This window comes from Pseudorasbora parva, chromosome 23 (assembly GCF_024679245.1).
Source record: "Pseudorasbora parva isolate DD20220531a chromosome 23, ASM2467924v1, whole genome shotgun sequence".
NCBI lineage: Eukaryota > Metazoa > Chordata > Actinopteri > Cypriniformes > Gobionidae > Pseudorasbora > Pseudorasbora parva.
In genome coordinates this window covers 35,300,445-35,310,426 of record NC_090194.1, presented here as the reverse complement: position 1 = coordinate 35,310,426, position 9,982 = coordinate 35,300,445, and positions in this window count along the sequence as shown.

Genomic DNA, 9,982 nt, shown 5'->3' with positions numbered 1-9,982 from the left:
TTAAATCACAGTTAAAAATATTTTTTATTTGATAAGGCTTATAATTATGATGTCTTGAATGTGTGTTTTTGTTTTCTGTGGTGCTATGTTTTAATGTTTTTAATATTAATCTATGTTTAATGATTTTCCTGTACAGAACATTGGTCAATGGCAGTTGTTTTTAATAGTGCTATCTAAATAAATTGAAATTTGAAATTATTTCAACTCATAAAGAAAAAAAAATCATTTTACTGTATTTAAGTTGAATTGTACTTAAAGGGTTAGTTCACCCAAAAAATTAAAATTAGCCCATGATTTGGATAGATGCACTTTTATGATGGATAGATGCACTTTTATGATGATAGATGCACTTTTATGATGATAGATGCACTTTTATGATGATAGATGCACTTTTATGATGGACAGATGCACTTTTATGATGGATAGATGCACTTTTATGATGGATAGATGCACTTTTATGATGATAGATGCACTTTTATGATGGACAGATGCACTTTTATGATGGATAGATGCACTTTTATGATAGACAGATGCACTTTTATGATGGATAGATGCACTTTTATGATGGATAGATGCACTTTTATGATGGACAGATGCACTTTTATGATGGATAGATGCACTTTTATGATGGATAGATGCACTTTTATGATGGATAGATGCACTTTTATGATGGACAGATGCACTTTTATGATGATAGATGCACTTTTATGATGGACAGATGCACTTTTATGATGGATAGATGCACTTTTATGATGATAGATGCACTTTTATGATGGATAGATGCATTTTTATGATGATATATGCACTTTTATGATAGATAAATGCACTTTTATGATGGATAGATGCACTTTTATGATGGATAGATGCCCTTTTATGATGGATAGATGCCCTTTTATGATGGATAGATACACTTTTATGATGGATAGATGCATTTTTATGATGATATATGCACTTTTATGATAGATAAATGCACTTTTATGATGGATAAATGCACTTTTATGATGGATAGATGCACTTTTATGGACTTCAAAAATGACCCAACAATTCACTGCTGTTATAAAGCTTGGATTAGCCAGGACTCTTTTAATATACCTGATTATGTTCGTCTGAAAGAAGAATGTCATACACACCTATGATGACTTGAGGGTGAGTAATTTTTATTTTTGGGGGAACTAAGCCTTAGAACTAAAACATCCAAGTTGATTGTACTTAAAAGTGTAAGGCAGCCACTTTTTGTGTGTGTGTGGACATGTTTTTGTGACATATGAGGACACAAATGTGTAAATTGACATGGGTATGACACAGGTATTACAAGGAGAGGGTGAAATATGAGGACACTGGCCATGACCCCACTTTTCAAAAGGCTTATAAATCATATAGGATGAGTTTTTTTTGAGAAAGTAAAAATGCAGAATGTTTCCTGTGATGGGTAGATTTAGGGGCAGTGTGTGTGTGTGTGTGAGCCTGTTTATGTGGTTTATGAGGACACAAATTTGTATAACTACATGGGTATTACACTGGTATTACACTATAAATGTGGTTTATGAGGACATATCAAATGTCCCCATAATTCAAATGGCCATAAAAACATACTAAATGATGTTTTTTTGAGAAAGTAAAAATGCAGAATGTTTCCTGTGATGGGTAGGTTTAGGGACAGGGGCAGTGTAAGGGGATAGAAAATACGGTTTGTACAGTATAAAAAACATTACGTCTATGGAGAGTCCCTGTAAACCACATAGACCAATGTGTGTGTGTGTGTGTGTGTGTGTGTGTGTGTGTGTGTGTGTGTGTGTGTGTGTGTGTGTGTGAGCCTGTTTATGTGGTTTAAGGACACAAATTTGTTTAACTACATGGGTATTACACTGGTATTACACTATAAATGTGGTTTATGAGGACATATCAAATGTCCTCATAATTCAAATGGCCATAAAAACATACTAAATGATGTTTTTTTGAGAAAGTAAAAATGCAGAATGTTTCCTGTGATGGGTAGGTTTAGGGGCAGGGGCAGTGTGTGTGTGTGTGTGCAGGGGCGTGGGACTGGGGGGATAAAGGGTACTGAGTAACCAGGGCCCGAGGCAGGGGGGGGCCTTAGAAGTCAGTTTTCTATACATACACATACATGGTACGGGGGCCCAGCAAGATGGTTTGTACCCAGGGCCCAAAATTTGGTGCTACGCCCCTGTGTGTGTGTGTGTGTGTGTGTGTGTGTGTGTGTGTGTGTGTGTGTGTGTGTGTGTGTGTGTGTGTGTGTGTGTGTGTGTGTGTGATGGGTCGGTTTAGGGCCAGGGGCAGTGTAAGGGGATAGAAAATACGGTTTGTACAGTATAAAAAACATTACGCCTATGGAGAGTCCCTGTAGACCACATAGACCAACATGTGTGTGTGTGTGTGTGTGTGTGTGTGTGTGTGTGTGTGTGTGTGTGTGTGTGTGTGTGTGCTTGTTTTTGTGACATATCAGGACAAAAATGTGTATAATAACATGTGTATGACACAGGTATTACAGAAAATGGTGACATATCAGGACATTACCCCATGTCCCCACTTTTCAAAATGCTTATAAATCACACAGGAGGAGTTTTTTTGAAAAAGTAAAAATGCAGAATGTTTCCTGTGATGGGTAGGTTTAGGGATAGGGGCAGTGTAAGGGGATAGACAATACGGTTTGTACAGTATAAAAACCATTACGCCTATGGAGAGTCCCTGTAAACCACATAGACCAACGTGTGTGTGTGTGTGTGTGTGTGTGTGTGTGTGTGTGTGTGTGTGTGTGTGTGTGTGTGTGTGTGTGTGTGTGATGGGTAGGTTTAGGGATAGGGGCAGTGTAAGGGGATAGACAATACGGTTTGTACAGTATAAAACCCATTACGCCTATGGAATGTCCCCACAATTCACAAAAACAAACATGTGTGTGTGTGTGTGTGTGTGTGTGTGTGTGTGTGTGTGTGTGTGTGTGTGTGTGTGTGTGTGTGTGTGTGTGTGTGTGTGTGCGTGTGTATGTGTGTGTGTGAGTGTGTGTGATGGGTAAGTTTAGGGGCAGGGGCAGTGTGCGTGTGTGTATGTGTGTGTGTGTGTGTGTGTGATAGGTAGGTTTAGGGGCAGGGGCAGTGTGCGTGTGTGTATGTGTGTGTGATAGGTAGGTTTAGGGGCAGGGGCAGTGTAAGGGGATAGAAAATACGGTTTGTACAGTATAAAAAACATTATGCCACAAAAACAAACGTGTGTGTGTGTGTTTGTGTAATAATAATATTGAACATATATATAAATAAAAAAAAATAGGGCATGGACATTTCATGTTCATAATGTTCGTAATGTATTATCTTTTGCTGTTAAGAGAGTGAATGAACAGAGGAAGCTGTTTACTGCATATTTGTGGCTTTGCAACGAGTTCATTCATGCCGTTTGGCATATGGGAAATGAACACATATCTTTGTGCCGCCCGGTTTCCTCAACAGAACCACACCTGACATTCCTCAACACACCTGATGGCATTTTCTCACACATTCCCTGTACAACATCCCACCTTTAACCCACATACAACAAGATTTACCGTGAGTTCAAGAGGAAGTAAAAATCACAAATAATCCATTTAAATTTTAATTGCTTCAGTATAAGAATCCCAGATGAGTTTCAGAAGAGATTTCACTTCATGAAAGATGGACAATTATTTTCTTTAGACCCGAAAAGACCAGGAAACTTAACTTGAGTTCACGTTGACTTGTACTCGTTCATTTCTAGAATCATGGGGAAGTCAGAAGCTGGCAAGGAAATTAAAACAAAGAATGCAACATTTCTACGAATCAGACGAGGTAAATTGCAAGCCTTTATTTGTGAGCTAATCGCTGCTAATGCGGCTCAGACAGTATGTACAGTATGCTCGGTGTTGCCTACACGGCTCTCTGTGTCTAAGAGAAACAAACACAATGCAGACGATTGTTGCAACACAACCGGTACTGTACATTGCCACACAATGGGGCTAGTGAAGCTCCTGGCGACCGCAGGAGAGTGGGCTAGTGGATGTGGAGGAGTGAAGACGGCACTAACACAAAAGAGCTTTCAGAGCAGCATTTGAACACGTTTGCACGCTGTTATGAAAATATAAATCTTTAGAGTTCACCTAATGTTGCATAAGGGAGATAAACAAGAAGGAATTAATATATTTTGCAGACTGAGACCTCAATTCAATCTTAAGTGGAAGAAATAGAAATGAAAAACAGCCAAAACATCTTAATGGATGCTACAACACACAAATATAGCTCTGTTGACGGTTTGTCATACAATAAAAAATTAAATAAATAAATAAATCACACAGTAAATCTCAATATCTATATTGGCACCTTTGCCTAAACTTGATCTTAATGCAATTTTCTGTTTTTATAGAGACACTTTCTACCATCTAATCAATTATTGATGGATAAAATCAAGTCCCCATTGAAAAAGTAAAAAAGGATTGCAAATAAATTTTTTTTCTTCCCTTTTTTACCCCATTGACTTCCAACAAACTATCGAAGTCAGTGTGGCTCATCAACTGTTTGGATACCCACATTCTTCAAAATATCTTCTTTTGTGTTCATAAAACTCATAAAGTAATAATAATAAAGTGAGAAAATAATGACAACATTTTTATTTGTGAGTAAACTATCTATTTCTTTAGGTCCAGATAGCAAGTTGAATCCACCTGTACTAGATGTGGCCTGGATCTTGCCCAACGCTATGTCGCTGTCCGAGAGTTAAACTTAAGTGTTAAGATCCCTGTAATTTCACAAATTTGTCCTCAAGGGTTTCAGAAGAGATCTCAACAATGTCAAATTGTGCTTAAGTTTGTCAAGATACCAGTGCTTTAAGTGGGCCGGAACTCAGTAGCCTACCACCCTTAATCCTACACTGTAAAAACATTTGGTTGTTTTTTGTTGGTTTAACTTAAAAAAGTAAGTAACCTGGTTGCCTTAAAATGTTGAATTTATTGAAATTAAAAATTTGAGTTGAAACAATGAAGGAAATTTGCTTAATAAATAGAAACTCAAAATATTTTTGTATCTGAACCACATAAAAAATTTGATAAATCCTGAAAATAGCACTATTTGGCATGTTTAACTGCATCATCAGAAATAAAACACACACAATTACCCAATATGCTTACAAAATCTTTTAATAATATTTTAATAAAGGTTGTTGAATCTCAAAAAATGCTTATTGATTTAACTCAAAATTTCAATTTCAATGAACTCAAAATTTTAAGGCAACCAGGTAACTTTTTTTCTAAATAATTTTTTACAGTGTACCCAATAGCGTGTCATATACACACCATAAACTGCGTATCATATGCACAGCAAAATGAGTTTTGGCATATACATTCCACGACATTGCACACTCGTACTATTTACACGCATTTACATGTGATCGGGTTGCCTTTGGCTGCGCTGCCGCTTTTCAAAGCTCCCTACACAATGCACGCTTCCTAATTCGTCTCACTGAGAATCACCGTTCTGCCCGTGTTCGCTATGCTCAGGCTAACGGGGAATCCCTTTAACTGTTCGCTTTTAGATTTTCGCCAAATCAGTTTGGGCGGATGCAAACAACGTGATTATTGTTCGTGATTCCAACATTCAGCCATGCAAAAAAAGCATGCACTCTCCCCATGGGAAGACGTGATCAAAAAGACTTCATCTTTCACTATTGTAAGTTACTGCAGTTAAAGAGAGAGAGAGAGAGAGAGAGAGAGAGAGAGAGAGAGAGAGAGAGAGAGAGAGAGAGAGAGAGAGAGAGAGAGAGAGAGAGAGAGAGAGAGAGAATTTTTTTAAAACTTAAACTAAAACTAAAAAATGTAAAACTAAACTAAACTTAAAAAACGATTTAGTCCAAGGTTTACATGGCAATCCCCCTCTTCACATTCGACACGGTGCCATCGAGTGTTTAAACGCGAAAGGCGAAGCTTGAATTTACGGGTATGTCCCTCTTTGGCTAATGTACTTTCAAGATGGAGGAGCAACATGGCGACCAGCATTCGAACCCCTCACCCGTATGTATTTTCAATGACATATTATAAACTTACGAGAATACTTTATTACCTGAAAGAAGTAAATATACATTAATGAGCACATATATTTTTGAAAGAACCAAGTGTTTTTAGCTAAGAATAAACTAAAAAAGTTACACAGTGTAGCTTTAAGACGTAACCTCACACACTTAACAGCAGACACTGAAATAACACACTGTGTGGTACAGCACAAATATTTTGAGTGTGCCTTATTTTCCTAAAGAACCACGATTGTCCCTTATTTTCTTTTCCAGAAGTTCTACGCTGTATATAAAACCCCTTCAATATAGTTGTTGTTACCTCAGGGGAGGAGGGGATTTAGCAAATAATAAATAATAATAAACACTTAAAGCACTGCAAGATACTACATTTCACAGTCCAGAGATCTCGCATCCAGAATGTTTTAATCTAATCCTAGACAAAATCATTTGAGCTGTAATCAAAGTTCATATTAGTGCCTGTTTACACCTGGTATGAATATGCATTTCAGTGGACGATGCTAAATACAGGTAAACAGTCTAAAATGTTTTGAGCTTGTCCACTTTCGATCACTTTTAAAGGTTGTCGTTTTCCTAGTGTAAACACTCATGTTGTCAAATGCGTTCAACATCCTCTAAAAGACCCCCTACTCTCCGCCTATTGACCTAACGTCTGAACATTATGGGACGCACACTAGTCAGACGGGATTTAAACTTTGTCAGATGGATACACAAGTTTGGTTTGAAGACGAAAAACGTCCCAAGCACAATGTTCTCATTGTGTAAAACACACACACTCAGTGTTCAGCTGGTCTCGGGTCTATCAGAGCAGAAGCTGCCGCTCTCTGTGTGTTTTTCTGTCGTCTCTAGCCACGTTCACATGTAAATTGCGCAAGCTTATTCAGCCCATTAAATTGAAAGATCTGAAAACGCCCAATGACCCTCCCCTCAAAAAATTCAGGACAAAAGTGGTCGAAAGTGGACAAAAGAGACGGATTAAAACACCAGATGTAAACGGGAAACTTGTGATCCGATCCACCAAAACACATCTTAACACCAGGTGCAAACAGGGCCTTATAGCTTATATACAGCTCTGGGAAAAATAAAGAGACCATTTAAAATAAAGAAATCCATGCTAAGTGGTTTCTTAATTACTTCCAGAGCTGTATATGTATGCCTCAATTGGGTCCATTTTTATTTCTCTACAATTAAGATTGTGAACAAAGATTACTGAAAGAACACTGGGCTGTTTCAACCCATGTTTGGGTCAAATATGCACAAACCAAACTGTTGAGTTAAAAAAAAAAAAAGATCTAATTCTCACTATTAACTACACTCTCTAAAGCATGCTGGGTTGCTTTAACCCAATTTTGGGTCAAATATGTACAAACCCAAGCCTAGAAATCTAGACGCACCCTAGCGGCAGCAAATCTGATCTGCCCGCGAGTGTCGTCTAGCAACTCTCAATACCCTTCTGAGCTGTAAACGCCAAACTCTTGATGGGCCAATCACAGCGCGTATAGAGTCGGTGGGCGGGGCTTAACATAAGGAACGGCCGAGTAGCGCTTGCGTACTTCTAAACACAGAAGCTGGCGAACGGCGGTCATTCGAATCAGCTTTGACCGCGACTCTGGAAGACTTGGAGTTAAGCTTTTCTCTGAGAAAAGAACAAAGAACGGCACTGAAGTCATTCTTAAAAAGGGAAGATGTGTTCTGAGTTTTGCCGACCGGATACGGCGAATGTTTAATCTGTCAGCGAGCTCTGCTTCACCTTCGTTGCTCTAGTTGGTTGCAGTAATATCCTTATGCTAGCAGAGGGAGTTTGACAGACAGCCGTTTATCCGCCCCTCAGATTGAGCCGTCAATGGTGAGTTTCCTGACCAAACATCTTGATGTGGGTCAGGCTTGTCAGGCTAGACAAACCCAGTTATATTTTTTAATTATTTTTTTAACCCAACTGTTAGAATTGTCCATATTTGACCCAAAATTAGGTTAAAACGACCCAGCATTTGTTTGTGGCTCATTAGTATGCATATTACTGAGATACTGGTTGTTTATTAATACTTATAAAGCACATAATTATGCATTATGCCTTATAATAATAATGCCTTATTAACTTAATGCCCTATGACCATAGTCTACATCCTTTAATTCTATCTAAACTTAACAAGTACAAACTATTAATAAGCAGTAATAAAAAAAAATGCTGGGTTGTTTCAAGCCAAATTTGTTTCAGATACGGAAACCAAGCCATTGTGTTAAAGTTTTTAATTACATGTTTAACCCAACGGTTGGGTTTGTCCACATTTGACCTAAAATAACCCAGCATATTTTAGATTGTAGGAATTTATTGCGGCAAAAGTCATAGTTAATAGTTTGTTAATACTGTTAATTGGCCCCTAATCTAAAGCGTGACAATAACGAAAACATTTAAACCATTGGTTGGGTTTGTCCAAATTTGACCCAAAACATGTTGAAACAACCCAGCATTTTTTAGTGACAAATACTTCATTTTTTTATTAAAAGTAGCTCACAATTTCTGAGCAAAAACTGCTTCAGAGTAAATCCAAACCATAAAAAAAGAAAAAGGAAGAAATGATGCACTATATGAGCAAAGAAATGTCCTCCTGGGTTATTTCACACTCTGTTGGGTACAGGGCGCTTCAGCTCTGCAGACAGTGCTCTGGGGAAATTCGTGAGCACTCGGTCTCCCTGTGAAACTTCTCAACATACCTGTTTTTCACAGAATCACAGCCCTCATCGGGGACTCGTATGAATGCCATCTGATGTCGGCTTCACTGTAGGCTTGCTAGCCTAATTGAACAGATGGGTCTGTAATGGCGGCGAGTCAGACGGGGCGAGATGTTTGTGCAGCTGGAGAGGGTTTAAAGAGACGGGCAGAGGAGCGGACAGCCATGTGAAATCGCATACTATATAAAAACATGCCTTTGCTTTGCATGTTTGACGTATAGGACGGGATCTGTTTGATGCTGGTATTAAATGACATGACCCTCCTGAGAAAAGATGCACTTTAATGAGAGTCACAATAGACTGAGAGTTCATGAATGCATACATTCAATCAAGTTCAAGATGTTGTCTAGACTTCAAGCTCAAGTCGCCCAAAGGCGTGTTTTATGTGCTGCAGAAGTGAGCTGTTCATGTAATCGAATCTGTGGAGAGAGTATTAAAACATTGATTTTCTTCCAGAGATGTATTTACTCGTGGAATGGGCCTCCAAACACACCCATGGGACACACACAGCTCAATAAATAAATATGTTGGGGGAGTTAAAGCCATATTAGAAATACAGATTAATTTTTTTATTTATCATCAAATTCTTATAAAGCCCTACGTCGGTCCCATCTCACATTACGGTTTTCTCTTTGTCATCCAAACCGAAGCTTGTAAAAAAGGGAGATGGGAAAAACACATCCCACCAGAAGTAAGTGTTGAATGATGAAAGAAACTGAGATTTTTACTAGAAGTTATTTCAAGCTACAAGCCAATTATTTAATGTAAAATAGCTTGGTGAATGAATGAATGAATGAATGAATGAATGAACGAACGAACACATGAATGATGAATGAATGAATGAATGAATAAATGAATGAATGAATGAACGAATGAATGAACTAACACATGAATGAACGAATGAATGAACTAACACATGAATGAATGAATGAATGAATGAATGAACGAATGAACGAATGAATGAACTAACACATGAATGAACGAATGAATGAACACATGAATGAATGAATGAACACATGAATGAATGAATGAATGAATGAACTAACACATGAATGAATGAATGAATGAATGAATGAATGAATGAATGAACTAACACATGAATGAATGAATTAATGAATGAATGAATGAATGAACGAACAAATTAATGAATAAATGAACAAACAAATGAACACATGAATGAATGAACACTTGAATGAATGAATGAATGAATATT